Genomic DNA, 19,034 nt, shown 5'->3' on the forward strand with positions numbered 1-19,034 from the left:
AAAATCTATATGGGTTCCTAAATCCCTTGTGCAAGCAATGCACTCCAAAGAACCACAAAAGCATGAAAAATCAAAAACCATGTGGATCCCTAAGCGGCTCCTTGAAGCACAAAAGCCTAAAGAAACATCCAACTTGGCATCCAAAGTTGCTATTCCTCCATCCAAACCTCTCAAATCTATTCCTTCATCACCTTCTTCATCCATTTTGGGCCCTTATGTCCCAAAATCCCAAGCTATTCCTCCATCCAAATCTCATAATCTGAGATCCATTTTTCCTCCATCAGTCCATCACCTGTCAAGGTGTGTGCCAATGTTGACCTTGCCTTCATTTCCATCCACTCAAGCCCAATTCTTCCAATACCCTATCTATTATCCAATGCATATTTTTCATCCTTCGATCCCTTTGATCCAATCCTTTACATAAATCCTTGCCTTAATTTCATCTCTTTTTCCATTTCCTTATCCTACCAACGTCTTTGAGCATACTTTTAAAGGTCATGGTCCATTTTTTTCAAGGCTACTATCCAAACAAAAATATGCTCGAGTCCTTCTTCCATCCCCTATCATGTGTCCAACTTCTATTGAAAAAGTCAAAATACAAAAAAAAAGATTGAAAAAAAAAAAGAAAAAGAAAAGAGTAAAGCAAAAATAATTCATCCACTGGTGAAAACCTGGCAAATAGGCGTCATGCGTAATCTATGAACTTCTTGCACACCACACTTGGGGATAGGTTTTATCCTTTTGTCCTTCATTGTTTCATTATCTTATTGAACCCCTGTCATTACCCTTTATATCCTATTGTCCCTCATGTCCAGTTTCCTTTTCCACATTTGATCTTGATAAGGCCGAGGATCGTCATGAGCATCATGCATCTTGTTTGCAGCTTTTAGTCTATCATAGCTTTTGGTCTTTATCCATTTGCTTATTATAACCTTTCATCCATATTCCCTAGCTTATTGCAACTTTCTGCCACTATCCCTTAGCCAATCCCGACCTTTAGTCCATGTCCCTTATCCATTCTTGGTCTTGCTTATCCTATCCATATCTTATCACTATCCATACACTCTTTTTCATTCCTTGATCTTGATTTGACATAAGGATGCAAAATTTAAACATGGTTTCAAAAACCTCTTGACATGTCCTTCATGCCATGTTCCTGCTTTACATTGTCATATCCAGTCTCTTGTCCCATCACGCAATAGCCCTTGAAAATTGCATCTACGTTGTCTCCATAATAAAAGGCCTTTGTCTTCCCTCTATCCACCAACATTTTAGCAAGCCTATTTATTCACCTATTATATTCCTTCCCTTACTAGACACTGGGGGCAAAAATCATAAAAAATCATAAAAATTGAAAAATGTCCTGAAATAATCCAAAAAAATTTAAAAATGTCCTGAAATAATCCAAAAAAATTTAAAAATGTCCTGAAAAAATCCCTAAAAATCATAAAATGTCTTGAAATAATCCAAAAAAATTGAAAAATGTCCTGAAAAAATCCCTAAAAATCATAAAATGTCCTGAAATAATCCAAAAACATTCAAATAATGTCCTGAAAAAAATCCAAAAAAATCAAATAATGTCCTGAAAAAATCCAAAAAAAAATCAAATAATGTCTTGAAAAAATCCAAAAAAATCAAACAATGTCCTGAAAAAATGAACAAATTTTTTTTTTCAAAACATTAAAATCCAAACACATATCCCCTTTGTGCATAAGACAGATCAGCGAGCATCCCTCCAATGACATGCAATCACACATTGTGCTTTAATGGAATCATGCGTTAACAGATGAACTTTTTCAATCAAACCAGACATTCAAACTGATCAAAATTGTCATATCAATCAACCTCAAAATCATTTGTCCTTGTCACCATTATCAGGGGTCTTATACAGGGTGTGGTATACTTGAAACCAAACTGTGTCTTGTCTTAGACGGGGTACCGCATGTCCTGAAACCAGACAGCATGATCGTCCTATCAGCACTTTCAACTTTTGACAATGAAGATCAAGATGTTTGTTTGACTTGTTGGAATTAGCGAGTCTTATCATTTATTGATTTATCTTTGATCATGTTCCTATGTTGCTTGATGATGTCACTGAGTGATTTAGAGTGACCGGGATGGTTCATGGTCCCTTTCTTTTTTGTTGTGGTTGCTGTTTGTCTGCGATGTGCCTATCTTTTGCAAAAAGGGTTGCATTTCAGCTCTGGCCTTCAATGCCATGATGCTATGCGTCCGTTTTGCTACATTAAATAAAGGTTCTCACCTACAAAGTGCATTACTGAAAGCAAGTTTTTCTTCATCTCTATCTGTCCTCTGTCTCATTTCTTCTTACTAACATTTCTTCCGTCAGTTCGGATAGTCAGTTCGGTCTAGTGCTTCGATTTCTCCAAACACATAAGCTGCATCTTGCATCCATTTGGTTAGTACATTTGCATTACATCAAGCATCACGTCAAGCATTTTATCCATTTCATATTATAATTGCATCGAAAACACATAAAAAAAATATATCCATACATGTTCCACAATGGTACATCAACAGTGCATAAGTCATCCATACATGGAAAATGACATAAGTCATAACACATTGCATCCCATCATTTCATATGACAAAATAATATCAGAGTACAAAATTGAACTGTTTGTCCTAAGTATGGCTCGCAGGATGACTACATAATGTCAAACTACATCTGTCTGTCATAAGGAGCACGTGCCTCTATCACTAGGTGCTCCCTCTATCCTCCTCATCCCTACCATGTCTCAAGGATGATGTCCCTCCTATCCCTGGTCCTGGCTATGGTGGTCTCATAGGTCCACTCACCCCCATGCTGCTCAATGACCTCTGAGAGCGTGCCCTACTCTCTGTCCTTGATCATGCCTGATATGATGCTGCTCTCTGCTCTGTTGGAACTACACTCTCATATAGTGTCTTCCAATGGCATATCTCCTCTTCAGTCTCTACCAACATCTGTGCCATCTCCCATGCACTGGCATCCCTAATCGACCCAATATACTCAGTGACTCTTTGTTCTTCTCGTTGTGCCTGCACTATTGTTGTATCTCGAGCTGCTATGAGTCTGGCTATCTCTACTCTAAACTGATCCTGCTCTATCCTCAAGATGGCATTATGTCTCTCTAATGTCGCAATGTGATCATGCTGACTCGCTATGGTATCCCTACATATCTCCATCTCCTCTATCCTAGCTATCTCCGGCTCTATGGGTATATCCTGCAATGATTCCTGATCGGCTGAATCTGGCTCATAATTGTCATCCCCCTCATCATCATCTCCATCCTTGTCATCCCCCTCATCCTCATCACCACCCTCATCCTCCTCATCCTCATCATCTCCCTCCTCCTCTCCTGTGAGTGGGAAGTCCTCCTGTCTCCTAGGTACTGGAATATCAGGATCTATCAATGGCACTGGTCATCGTCGTGCAAACCATCACTCATACTTTGTCATCCCAGCATCCACCACATCTGATCTCCAATCCCACTATCTCTGCTGCAGCTATGTGAAGTCAGCATATTCTATGTATGGCTAAATCATCCTCCCCCACTGACTCATCTATCTATGAGATCAGGCAAAGTGTGCAGTCCCTCTAGGTACATCCTACCTCTCTCCAAACTGTCGTCTGACTCTCTCTGGCAGGTACATCTCAATCACTCTCTGGCGATTCACTGGTCGCCCAATCAGGTATCTCTCCTATCTATAATACGATAGCTCATCACTATCATCTGACCATCCAGGGCAATCAAGATATGGCCTCCATGTGAACTCTCTCAATCTGTCTAGCTCATGTCGCCAATACAGTATGTATCCAAATGGACCCTATCTTAGTGCTCCCCCATAGCAGTACACATATGGTCAGTGTGGTACTACTTGTCTCTCTGCAATCAGTCGACATATGGCTATGTGCTCAAATGCCCATACCTGTAACAGTGTGACTCCACAGCTCAAAGTTTGCACTCCCTGATATGTTATCTAATGCAACTAAAAATATAGCATAGCAAGTACACATGGTCCCCATGCATACACTGTTCCCTCTATCACCATCTGCTCTAGCACTCTTCCCCATCCAATAGGGAATCCATGTCCTCGTCTGTCTCCTACTAGTAGGCATGCTATAACCACTGCTATCACTACATATCGCTGATCGTACTCTGATGCCATGGTCTCCCAGCCGATCTCCCTCTCTACGATATCCAGATCATCTGCATCACACTCAAATAATCTGCACAACATGTCTCTCCCTATCACTGGGTCATACTCTATCATCTCCCCATGAATTGAAATGCGGAGGATACACCACACGTCCTCTACTGTCACAATTGCCTCTCCAGTCGCTAGATGGAATGAGGAAGTCTCTGAATACCATCGCTCTGCCAATGTGGTGAGTAGTCCTATGTTTGCCCTAATCTCGAGCATGAATGTGATATAGTATATTCCAAGTCCTTCTAATGTATCTCTGTCCATGCTCCTGAGTCTATGTAATAACATGAAGCAGTCAGGTCGGTTCTCCTGCATAATCAGTGGATACTGTCGACTTTGCATCATAATTGGGGCACACTTTGTCAATTTTAGGGTTTGTTCCTACAGGCTTCATTTCCTTGTTTCATGTCCAAATCAGGGTGTTTCTACTCTATTTTGACCTATCCTATTCTTATCCCCCCTTTTCGGATCATTCACATGTTGTTTTTGACCAAAATTGAGTTCCTAGTGAACAACTGCACCTGTGTGTTGTATCCTATGCCTGTGTTGCATTGAACTATGCCTGTGTACCCTACACAAGCATAGAATACCCTACACAAGTGCAAGATACACTCACACAAGCACAGAAGTTAGTTTCTGCATCCCCTATGGGCCCCACAATGTCCCGCAAGCAAGTCAAATTCATGAAAATGACAATATGGTTTTTTGAGATACATACCACTGCTCCCATGTCGTCCGGTCATCTATAGGTGCGTACACATTCCCTGAGGTGATCTGCCATTGGAATGTTCACCATCTCTCTGCAAGTGTCCTTTTCTAGAGCGATAAATCCTCCTCTTTGGTCAGTGCAAATGAGCACTTTTCACTCTCTTTGTCTCATTTATAGATCTTTGTTAGTGCATAGATGGATGTGCACTCTCTCCATCTTATGCTAGTCGCAGTCTTTTGTACCTTCAATTGCTTGTCCTTCGTGCATCCGGTCTCCGATTGTCAGTCTGTTTGCTCCTATCATTTTCTATCATTATTATCAATCAATTGGCCTCTTTTCTACATGTTTCCGGCCAATTCCTCGAGGGGGCATGCATACGTCATTGTCAGTGTCTAGGGCATTTTCAGTATTGTTCTTTGAAACAATGCTTAGAATCACATTGTCTCAAAGAGGGACAAAATGTAGACGTCTAAAAATGGTCAACGCTTGCGGAGTCATACTTGAACATTTGCGCATTGCCTTATTTGAGGGTTTTTGCATCGCATTAACATTTCTTCTATGTTGCGCACTTGGTCTTTATCATTTGCGAGCATCGAGTCATTCTTCTGCATTTATTCATTTATCTCGCTTTCAAATTTGGTCTTGTCGATAACAATCTTCAATCATGATTTTGATCGATCTTATCCTGTCACATCAATGTGCATGTTCATTTGTCATCATTTTGAACATCGTCAATCCTAATTAGGGTTTTGTTCTCTTATCAATCTTGTCATCTTGCGATTGATTCATCATCAATCCTTGTCCTCTGAGCAAATTGTCATCAATCTTGTCATCTTGCGGTTGATTTGTCATCGATCGTTGACATTTTCAATCTTGTCATTTTGCGATCGATTTGTCATCGATCGTGGTCATTTTCAATCTTGTCATTTTGCAATCTATTTTGTCATCGATCCTTGTCCTCTTGTCAATTTTGTCATTTTATGATCGATTTGTCATCGATCGTCGTTTGTCTCAATCATGTCAATTTGGATCAATTAGTCATTGTTCCTCATCAATTGGCACATTTATCAATTAAATCATTTATCAACATTGGTCCTTTGTCAGTCTGAATCATGATCAAATCGACCCTGCATCAATTATCTTTCATCAAGGCCTAATTGCCATCCTTGCATTTCTAATTCATCTTCTAAGGTTTTATGATTTGTTCATTTAACCTTGTTTGTCATTTTCCCTCTAGGTTAAATAATTTATTTATTTATCCTAAGTCTTCTTGTCACAATTAAATGTTTATTTAATTGGCTAACTAATTCTTCCCTCTTTGTGAATTAATTAATAAATGAAAAATTGTTAATTAATTCACTTAATTCCTAATTTCCTCATTTTCTAATTTCCTAATTTCTAATTCATCTAATTTTCTATTTTCTCCTATTTTTCTCCTAATTTCATGGGAATGACATAGCAATTTGTCATAATTTGTCATAATTCACAATCAATCAATTTTGACATAGAAATTTGTCATAATTTTGTCAAAATTATCAATCAATCAATCTTGCATAGAAAGTGCAAATTTGTCATAATTTGTCATATTTGTCATTTTTGATTTGCAATTTCCATTTGAATCTCTTCATGCTAATTTGATCTTTTCTCCAATTTGTCTATAAATTGGATGAATTTCTTCAATCAAGGTCCTTGCCTGGTCGAATCAATCACGCTTCTAGTATTCTTGCACTACCATCTTGTCTACTTGCTTTCACATCATGCTTATGCACTAGTAGGTGAGATCCACAAACAAAGCTATTTGAAGGAGAAAGAAAGACAATGGAGCCACATGAAGGAGACATTCAAGTTTGCAATGGTTTGCGTTTGAATTGATGTCTTGTTTTCATGTTTTCATTGAGTGTAATTAGGATTGTTATCACTACATTTTAGTTTTCATGATTGAACTAGGCTAATGTTTATACTTGCTTTGATGATTCCCCATTTCCTATCTACAGGAAGGTATTACTAAACCAATTCAGCTACAAACCAAATCCACAAATGATAAGGTTGGACTGGGATACAATCTTGAAAAGACATCAGACCAAAAACATGTTTCTATGTCTAAGTGGCAGAAAAGGATATCGCCTTCACAAAGTAGGCACTCAACAAACAAAAGCAGAGTGTAGAAAAGAGAAAGAGGAATCAGCAGTCAAGAAAGAAGAAATAGTCAGTGCTCAAGCTTTGATGGTATTAGCTACAATAATATAGGAAGTTGAGGTCCCTGAGGATATAAGAGATGAAGTAGTAAGAATCAGAGAATTGTTTGCACCACTAAAAGTTCCAGTCACATATACTTGCAAGCAGTAAGTAGATGATTCAGAGACTGACTCAAATGAGTATGAATGGGGTCTTGACTACCTCTCAGACACATCCACTACAAGAACTTCAGAAGAATCTAGCAATTTTATAAATGATACTCAAGAGCTGATGCACATAAAACTAGAGAAAGAAATACAGAAAATTAGACAAAGGAGACAAGCAAATTATGAACAAGGACTGAAAGAAGGGAGAATACCAGAAAGCTTCTCATCTCTGTGCCCTTATGCTAAAATAGAACAAATCAGGTATAGCATGACATAAGAAGAGTTGGAAGCTCCAGAACAAGAACCAGTTATCAGTCCAGAAGAAGCTGAATGGAGTAGATGACAACAAATCATAGAAACATTAAGATCATGTCAATGGGCGTGTTAGATACAAATGACAAATGAACCACAACATGAAGGAACTTGCAGTATTAAAGATGTTGGTGTTAATACCATACATACACTTATTAAATGACTTGAAGAAGACTTGGAAACTTCACCTGATGACTCTGATGACAATCCTATTTAGGATAATAATATATACTCAGCCTCAAATTCTAAATCAATTGAAACAAACAATGAAAATCTATCTATTGATCTTATCATTGTTAAACCATGATATGACATCCAGTCTGGCATAGTGAATGACATTACAAGTATATCTATCAGATTAGATCAACTAAATATTAACATGAACTTTAATAATCATGATCTGACTCTTCCTGGTCTCAAGACACTTATGCAAGGTATCCTTCTAGAACTCGACTTTTTGATCCGCCGCTATGATAACAATACTATGAACGCTCTTGAACCTATCCAAAATTTATCCTTAGTACACCTCGAATTGATTGACTGTACTTTACAAAACTAGCCCATGAGTATACCTACTTTTGCTAATGATTATGCATTAGCCTATTATCTCAATGCAATCAAACCTATGGACTCTTCCACCCATGAACAGAGTGAAAATATGACTAAAGTAGATATCAAGTATCTTAGTCGCAAAAAAAAGAAAAATAAAAATAAAAGATCTGATGGAGAAAATCACATTGTGGTGGTATCAAAATCTAAAAAAGAGAAAATAAAGGACGTACCTAAAGGTGAAAACCTCTCTGAGGCGCCTGAAGGTGAGATACTTGATATACTACCAAGTCATTTCCAGGAAAGGTCCTCCATATTGATTGAGCCAACTCAGCCAGTGAACATTGGGAGTCAAGAGACACCACACATCATTCATGTAGCTCAATCACTATCAGCAGAAGAATTGAAGGAGTTCACTCATCTATTCTCAAAAAAGAAAATAAACTTTGCATGGACATATTCTACTATGTCGAGCTTGGATCCTGATCTCATTATGCACCATCTTTCAATTACACCAAGAGTAAAACCAGTTAAGAAAAAACTTTGTAAGATGCACCCACATGTGGCACTACTGGTCAAGGATGAGCTAGAAAAACTAATAAAAGTTGGATTAATTAGAGCTATATATTATGCCAAATGGATTTCAAACATAGTACCTATGTCAAAGGTAGACAAGTCTATCAAAGTTTGCACTGACTTTAGAGATCTTAACAAAGCTTGTCCAAAGGACGACTTTCCCTTGCCAAACATTGATATGATAGTCGACATGACTGCTAGGTATGAAATGTACTCACTAATGGATAGATTCTTTGGACATAATCAAATCAAAATAGCTCCCGGAGATCAAGAAAAGATAGCTTTCACCTGTGCATGGGGAACCTTTTGCTGGAACGTCATGCCATTTGGGCTAAAGAACGCAGGAGTAACCTATCAAAGAGTAGTTACTACTATTTTTCATGATATGATGCATAAGAATATGGAAGATTATGTTGGTGACACCTTAGTGAAGACTATGAAAAGATCAACGCATATTCAAGAGTTAGGTCCTATACTCGACAGAATGGAAAAGTTCAAACTCCAGTTAAATCCAAAGAACTGTGCATTCGAAGTGACATCTGGTAAACTACTTGGCTACATCATTTCAAAGAAGGGAATCAAGGTTGATCCTGAGAAGATCCAAACCATAATGGAAAGGCTGCCTCTAAAGAATATCAGTCAAATGAGAAGTATATAGGGACATCTCCAATCCATTAGATGATTCATTTCTCAACTAGTAGACAAAGCTCAACCTTTCACAAAGGTATTGAGAAAAGGAGCAATTTACAACTGGGATTAGTAGTGTGAACAACATCTTTAGCAAATCAAAGAGTACTTGTCGAATCCACTGATATTGATGCCACCGTTTTAGGGTAAACCACTAATCTTATATATATCAGCAACTGATTCATCACTAGGGGCACTTCTAGTGCAACAAGATGACAATAAAAGGGAATGAGATATTTATTACATCAGCAGGACATTGGTGTCTTATGAAATGAACTACACTATAATAGAAAAAGCATGCTTGGCATTAGTCTTTGCATCACAAAAATTGAGACACTACATGCTAGCACTTTCAATCAAGCTACTGGCCAAAAATGATCCACTCAAGTATCTTCTCAATAAAGAAACACTTACAGGAAGATTAGCGAAATGGGTCATGATCCTTACAGAGTTTGACATTGAATATGTGGAACGAAAAGCCATAAAAGGATAGGTAATTTCTGATCAACTTGCTAAAGCTCCACTTGAAGACTCTCAACCACTACACATAGAGTTTCCAGATGAATCTATAGTGCATCTTACTCAACAACCTTGGAAAATGTTCTTTGATGGGTCCTTTACTCAAAATGGTTCAGGTGCTAGCATATTATTCATTACTCCTCAAAAGTACTCAATCCCAAAGTCTTACAAGATTCTATTCCCTTGCACAAACAACATTACAGAATATGAAGCTTTGGTGAATGGGATAAAACTAGCTATTGAATGGAAGGTTGCAGAATTGTATATCTATGGAGATTCTTAGCTGGTGGTTAATCAAATAAACAATACATATCAAACTCGAGATGAGAAATTGATGCCTTACAAGAGGATTGTTGATGATCTTAAGAAGTATTTTTCTTTTGTATCATTCCAATAGTTTCCTAGATCCACAAACAGAGCAACAGATGCTATGGCCACCTTGGCATCTATACCTGAGTTACAAGAGTCCAATTTTCACTTTGATTTCCAGGTGGAACATTAAGATTACCCTGCTTATGATTCTCCTGAGACCCAAATAGTCTATTCTATTATTGAATATGACTCATCCCGATACAACCACATCTATTCCTATCTACGCGACCAAATTATCCTTGGAAATCTTACCCGAAATGAGAAAAGAAGCTTAACCTGAAATGCTTCGCGGTATGTTATCATAGCTAATGATTTATTTAGATGAGGTTTAGATGGTACATTTCGTAGATGTCTAGAAACTGAAGAATCTAAATGTGCATTATCGGAAGTCCATGAAGGTATTTGTGGATCTCATTCGAATGGCCTTACTTTAGCTCGGAAACTACTACGGGCTGGCTACTACTAGCTAGACATGGAAAAAGATGCCATCAAATTTGCTAAGACTTGTGAGGAATGTCAGCTTCATGGAAACCTCATACATGCCCCAGCAAGGGACCTCATACCATTTATTACACACTGGCCTTTTCAGCAATGGGCCTTTGATCTCATTGGTCAGATATATCCTGCTTCATCTAACGAACATAAATTCATCATAACTGCCACTGAGTATTTCACCAAGTGGGTAGAAGTGGTTCCGCTGATCAAAGCAACTGGTAAACAAGTCGCCATGTTCATCTTAAACCATATCATCTACGGATATGGGTTACCTTCATCCATCTTGACTGATAATGGAGGACAGTTCAAGAATAGAGATCTGAATGAGCTTTGTGAGAAATTCAAAATAAAGCAACACTGGTCATCAGTATATTACCCTCAAGGTAATGGAAAAGTTGAGGCATCTAACAAAAACCTACTAACTATCTTGCACAGAACAGTGAACAAATTCGGGAAGGATTGGCATCTGTAGCTTAATCTTGCACTATGGGCTTACAGAACAAGTATCAAAACACCTACTGGGGCTACACATTTCTCTTTGGTGTATGGGTCTGAAGCAGTACTACCTATTGAAGTAGAAATACCATCTCTAAGAGTTTCTGTGAAAGGTCTTGTTAGTGATGAAGATCATAGAATATCTAGATTGCAAGAACTTGAATTGTTGGATGAGCATCGGCAAGTGGTGTTTGATCATCTCAAAGTGTATCAGAAGAGAATATCCAGAGGATATAACAAGAAAGTTCAACAAAGAGAATTTCAGGTTGGTGACCTAGTCCTGAGAGAAAATCCAAAAAATCAACAGTTTCATGACAATAAAGGGAAGTTTGAACCCAACTGGTTGGGTCCCTACATTGTTACTACACTATTCGGCTTTGGTGCCTATCAACTCTCAAATTCAGAAGGAGAAAAACTCCATGAACTGATTAACACCATCCACTTGAAGAAATTCTTCACTTAGCATTCTCTATGCTGTCAACTTGTATAGCTGAAAAAGTCCTAAAAAAATCCTAAAAATTGAAAAAGTCTTGAAAAAATCCTAAAAATTGAAAAACGTCCTAAAAAAAAAAAGAGAAAAAGAGAGAAAAAGAAAAAATATATATATATAAAGAGATAAAATGCCCTGGTGCAAACCTCGTAAATGGACACCTTGGTAAAAAAAAAGTGAATCTCTGCCAAGCACGTGAAAACCTAGCAAACATGCACCTCTTGTACTCAAGTGCTCCATCTATCAACACAACATTGGCATTTCCCACTTTCATGCATCTTTTGCTTTCACTTGTACATATTTTTCAGTCACTTTCGTGACATCCTGGTTTGTTGGAACCCTCATGACTTGAAATTGATCAACATCCTAGTCTTAGGTTACTTGACAAAGCAATTCACATGTCCTAAGTAGTGTCAACCAAGTCATCTTTCTGTCAGTGAAACCTGGTCATCCACTCTAAGCCAGTCACATATCTCCTAACTACCAAAGAGTTTTTATCACTAACTACACAAGCAAAACAAAATAACAGAAAACAATCACTAAACAGTTTGAGCTATGATTGAAAATTTTCTTTGCGTACTGTCTTTTATATTGGTTTTCGATTTTTATCCCTCTGAGTAACTCGAGGAAGTCTATTGTGACTAAGAGGAGCAATGATTGGGGGCATAATATTTTCTTTGTTTTTTGCTTGTAGGAATGATTTTGATGATCTAGAAACATCTAAATTAGCTAGGTGTCTGTGATAAGAGCCTTCACATCAAGGTGAAATCACCTCACATACCTCGACTCCACTTATTTGTATGCTACAGGGAGGTCCATATCATTTCTTTGTCTATTTTGAGGGAATTTTTTTATGATGCAATTCGGGTCCTTGCGAAATCTATTTAAGGATATGAACGAAAAAAAGGGTCATTGTGGACAAGATAATACATATTGCACATTAAAAAAGAAAGGAACTCTAACCTACTTGTTGTGTTTGTTATGCTTAGTGATGAATCTTAAGTATTTTAAATCCAATGACTAGGTTTAGGTTGCATTTTGCATATCATTTTCCATTTCATTTTGCATTTTTTTGACTTTAGAGTGATTTTGGTATGATAATAATCTCTTTCTCTTTTGAATGAGAGTTTAAAGCATCATAATTTCTTACACTAAGTGGTCTATTTATCATCATTTATCTAATCGAGTACTTGTGTTTTGAGATGTTTTAGATACATACATAACATTTAATATAGCTTCATACATTTCATTATTCACTCATTTGCATCCATCTTATTGCATAGAAAAATGAAAACATTGCATTACTTATTACTCATTGTTCATTCATCTATTTGCATATGAAAAGAAAACAAAAATAGACATCCATAATCATTTGCATTACATACATTCATATTGAAAATAAATGCATACATATAGAACAAAGCATATAAAAGACATCTCATAAATGAATCAACACAAGTACGATGAAGTCAAATCAGATCTCGTATATATATATATATATATATATATATATCATGTCAATTCTAAAGGTACAAAATGATATCGAATGACATATACAAACTCCCATTGGAGCAAGAATCGTATAGGCTACAAAAAATGGGTGTGTCTACAAAAAATATATCTGAGCTACAAAAAGAATATCTAGCTATGAGCCTCCCCCTCATCACCTAGTGGAGGAGGAGGAGCCTGATGACCGGGATCCTGTCGAGGTGCCTGAGCTCCCTCAGAATGTGCCATATACTGAGAATAAGGAATCACCTGCTGCACTACTGGAACTGCCACGTTATATGCTACGACATAGTAGGTTGCCCTATTGTTCTAATGCAAAACCTCTTGTTGGAGGGTGTATCGCTCCACTCTCATCCCCGTGACCTGATGATCACACTCTTCTCTCAACTTAGATAGTTTTCGATCACGCTCTGATCTCAACTTTGTAAACTGACGATCTCTCTCAGCCCTCACCTCTGCAGGCTATCATTCTCGCTCCGCCAGCTGAGTCTGAGCCACTATCAACTATGACTGCACCTCTGCAAGATGTTCTCTCATCGATTGTCCTGTTTCTATCCCCTGCTCTCTCGTCGGCTCTCCACCCCCATCTCCACCTCTAGTACCACCCTGCTCCTCCCTCTGCTGCTGAACCTGTCTTGGAGCTGCTTGCTCCTCCTCAGCTCCACCCAAACTCACTCCTACTCTCCCAAGGGATCCACCCTCACCCCTCTAATGTCCACCCTTAGTTGGAAACCTACTTCTACTAGCACTAGGATCACCACCTATCCACCTCGGCCCTCTATCCATGTCCCTATACCTATGCAGGATCATCATCCTCAATATCCTCAATGCGTGGTGCCTACTCACTTGGATCAGTAAACCTAGGAAAAGGATGTTGCTAGAACCACTCTCTGTACTGGGGCAATACCCCTATATCTGCTACATCATCCATATAATCCCATCTGAGGTGTTGTAGACCAGTCAGCTCCTGCATGGCCAAGGCATAAGATAATCATGGAGACCATCCCTATCTCTCCTCATCTGCGTAATGCGCATACATTGTATACTCCTGCGAGACCCCCCGAGGCCGGCCATACTGCCTCATCACTCGAGAAATGATGAACCACTCCACAATATTCTATGATCTCCCAATAAGTGGGCGCATGACAAAAAGGTCCCTGTGAACTAGCTGCTAGTCATCCCAAGGCTCCAAACCTCTATACGGTCTCCACACTATGGATATCAAATCATCTAACTATCGCTGCCAAAAATCTGTCTTACCCAGATGAGGTTGTGTAATATAATCGGCATACCTATATATAATCAGCTGCCCGAGCTCTCTACTATCATCTACAATAGGCTGACAAATGGGAAGATTCTCCCAAGCCCAAACCTGTAAAATATATACACCTGCGGCCATGCTCCGACCATCTCTATATACAATCTCATCCATCTCTCGATACATGTGAGCTATCAAGCAAGAACCCCAACCAAGCCTCTAAGGGGTCTCCATCAATCTCATCAACATCCTGCCCCAACCTAGAAACCCTGCTTCCCTCTGTAGATAGGAATTTGGAATTCATCAAAGCAAGTAGCAAATTAGACTAACTCAATCATGAAAACTAAATTGCAATGATAACAATCCTAAAACATTCAATAGAGACACGAAAACAAGACATTCAAATCAAATGCAAACCATCACAAATGCGAATATCTCCTCCATAATTCTCCATTGTCCTTCTTTATCCTTCAAATTGCTTTGTTTGTGGATCTCACCTACAAGTGCATAAGCATGAGATGAAAGCAAGATTGACAAGATGAGATGACAGCATAAGGATACTAGAAGCGTGATTCATTGATCGAATCCTTTGATTGAAGAAATTCATCCAATTTATAGACAAATTGGAGAGATGACAAGATTAGCATGAAGAGATTTAAAAGGAAATTTCAAATCAAGAATAACAAATATGACAAATTATGACAAAATTGACACTTTCTATGCAAGATTGATTGATTGACAAATTATGACAAAATTGACAAGGTTGCTATGCAAAATTGATTGATTGACAAATTATGACAAATTATGACAAGATTGCTATGTCATTCCCATGAAATTAGGGGAAATATTAGAAAAATGGGAGAAAATAGAAAATTAGATGAATTGGAAATTAGGAAATTAGAAATTGATGAAAATTAGAAAATTAGGAATTAGGAGAAATTAGTAAATTGAAAAATTAGGTAAATTAATTAATAATTTTTATTCATTAATTAATTCACAAAAAGAGGGAGGAATTAATTAGCCAATTAAATAAATATTTAATTGTTACAAGAAGACCTAGGATAAATAAATAAATTATTTAACCTAGAGGGAAAATGACAATCAAGATTAAATGAATAAACCATAAAATCCTAGAAGATGAATTAGAAATGCAAGGATGACAATTAGGTCTTGACAAAAGATAATTGATGTAAGGTCAATTATGATCATGATTTTTACTTGATAAATGATTTGACTGATAAACAATTGAGATTGGTTGACAAATTGACCAATATTGATAAAGAGACCAAATTGATAGGCACCAATTAATGAGGAACAATGACTAATTGATCCAAATTGACATGATTGAAAAGGACAACGATCGATGACAAATCGATCGCAAAATGACAAGATTGACAAGTTGATAAGGATCGATGATGAATCGATCGCAAAATGACAAGATTGAAAAGGACAACGATCAATGACAAATCGATCACAAAATGCCAAGATTGACAAGAGGACAAAACCCTAATTCTATCATCGATTAGGATTGATGATGTCCAAAATGAAATCGAATTGACGATGTCCAAATATGACAAATGAGAATACACATTGATGCGATAGGATAAGATCGACCAAAATCATGACTGAAGATTATTATCGACAAGACCAAATTCGAAAGAGAGAAAAATGAAGAATGCAGAAGAAGGACTCGATGCTTGCAAATGATAAAGACCAAGTGCATGACATAGAAGAAATGTTAATGCGATGCAAAAAACCCTAAATTAAGGCAATGCACAAATGTTAAAGTATGACTTCGCAAGCGTTGACCATTTTTAGATGTCTACATTTTGCCCCTCTTTGAGACAATGCGATTCTAAGTGTTGTTTCAAAGAACAATAATGAAAATACCCCAAACAATAATGATGACATATGCATGCCCCCTTGAGGAATTGGCCAGAAACATCCAGAAAAGAGGCCAATTGATCGATAAGAATGATAGAAAATGATAGGTTCGAATAGATCAAGAATTGAAGGTCGGAAGCACGGATGACAAGCAATGAAAGGTGTAAAAGACTGTGACTAGCATAAGATGGAGAGGGTGCACATCCATCTATGCATGGACAAAGATCTATAAATGAGACAAGGAGAAGGAAAATAGCTCATTTGCACTAGCCAAAGTGAAGGATTTGTTGCTCAAGAAAAGGACCCTTGCATAGAGATGGCGAACATTGCAATGGCAGATCACCTCAGGGAACATGTACACACCTATAGATGACTGGATGATGTGGGAGCAGTGGTATGTATCTCAAAAACCCATATTATCAAGTTCATGAATTTTGCTTGCTTGTGGGACATTGCAGGGCCCACAGGGAATGAAAAAAAGGACTTTTGCACCTCTGTGTGTGCATTCTGCACTTGTGTGAGGATGATCTGTGTCTGTGTAGGGTACACAGGCACATCTTGATGCTGCATAGGCATAGGAAAGGGTACACAGGCGTAGTTGTGCACTGAGGACGCTAATTTGACCGAAAATAGCACGCGGATGATCCCAAAAAGTGGGATAAGGGTAGGATAGGTCAAAATGGATAAGAAATATCATGATTTGTGCATGAAACAAGGAAATGCAGCCCTTAGGAGAAAACCCTAAAACTGACAAATTTGTGCCCCAATTGTGATGCAGAGTCGACAGTATCCATTGATTATGTGGGAGAACAGGCCTGGCTGCTTCATGTTGCGACATAGACTCAGGAGCACGGATAGAGATACCTTAGCAGGACTTGGATTATACTATATTACATTCATGCCCAAGATTAGGGCAAACACAGGACTGCTTACCACATTGGCAGAGCGATGGCATTTAGAGACTTCCTCATTCCATCTACCAATAGGAGAGGCGACGGTGACACTAGAGGATGTGTGGCGTATCCTCCGCATTCCGATTCAGGGGGAGATGATAGAATATGACCTAGCAATAGGGAGAGACACTTTGTGCAGATTATTTGAGTGTGACACAAATGATCTGGATATTGTAGAGAGGGAGATTGGCTGGGAGACCATGACAATAGAGTACGATCAATGATATGTGGTGATAGTCGTGGTTATAGCATGCCTATTAGTAGGAGATAGACAAGGACATGGATTCCCTATTGGATGGGGAAGAGTGCTAGAGTGGATAGCAACAAAGTGGACTGTATACACATGGGGACCATGTGTGCTTGCCATGCTATATTTTCAGTTGCACTAGATAACATATCAGGGAGTTCAGACTTTGAGCTATGGGGTCACACTGTTATAGGTATGGGCATTTGAGCACATAGCCATATGTCGACCGATTGCAGAGAGACAGGTAGTACCACATCAACCATATGTGTACTGCTATGGGGGTACATTGAGATAGGGTCCATTCAGATACATATTGTATTGGCGACATGAGCTAGACAGATTGAGAGAGTTTACATGGAGGCCATATCTTGATTGCCCTAGATGGTCAGATGATAGTGATGAGCTACCGTATTGCAGACAGGAGAGATACCTGATTGGGTGACCAATGAATCACCAGAGAGTGATTGAGATGTACCTACCAGAGAGAGTCAGATGAAAGTTTGGAGAGAGGCAGGATGTACCGAGAGGGACTGCACACTTTGCCTGATCTCACAAAGAGATGAGTCAGTGGGGGAGGATGATTTAGCCACACATAGAATATGTTGACTTCATACAGCTACAATAGAGATAGTGGGATTGGAGATCAAATGTTGTGGACATTGAGATGACAGAGGAGTATGAGCGAAGGTTTGCACGATGACGGCCAGTGCCATTGACAGATCCTGATATTCTAATAGCTAGGAGACAGGAGGACTTCCCACTCACTGGAGAGGAGGAGGGAAATGATGAGGACAAAGATGAGGATGAGGGAGATGATGAGAAGGAGGGGGGTGATGAGGATAGAGATGAGGATGAGGGAGATGATGAGGATGGAGGGGATGATGAGGATGGAGGGGATGATGAGGATGAGCCAGATCCAGCAGATCAAGAGTCATTGCAGGATGTACCCATAGAGCCAGAGACAGCTAGCATAGAGGAGATGGAGATATGCAGGGCCACCATAGCGAGTCAGCATGATTACATTGCCACATTAGAGAGACAAAATGCTACCTTGAGGATAGAGCAGGATCAGTTCAAAGTAGAGATAGCCAGACTGACAGCAGCTTGAGATACAGCAATAGCCCAGGCACAACAAGCAGAGCAGAGAGTGACTGAGTATATTGGGTCGATGAGGGATGCCAGTGCACGTGAGATGGCTTGGACGTTGGTAGAGACCAGAGAGGAGATATGCCATTGGAGGACACTATATGAGAGTGTAGTTCCACCAGAGCAGAGAGCAACGTCATATCGAGCATGATCAAGGACAGAGAGTAGGCCACGTTCTCGAAGATCAGTGAGCAGCATGGGGGTGAGTGGACCTAGGAGACCACCACAGCCAGGACTTGGGACAGGAGGGACATCATCCGTGAGACATGGTAGGGATGA

Source organism: Cryptomeria japonica, chromosome 1 (assembly GCF_030272615.1).
Source record: "Cryptomeria japonica chromosome 1, Sugi_1.0, whole genome shotgun sequence".
Taxonomy (NCBI): Eukaryota; Viridiplantae; Streptophyta; class Pinopsida; order Cupressales; family Cupressaceae; genus Cryptomeria; species Cryptomeria japonica.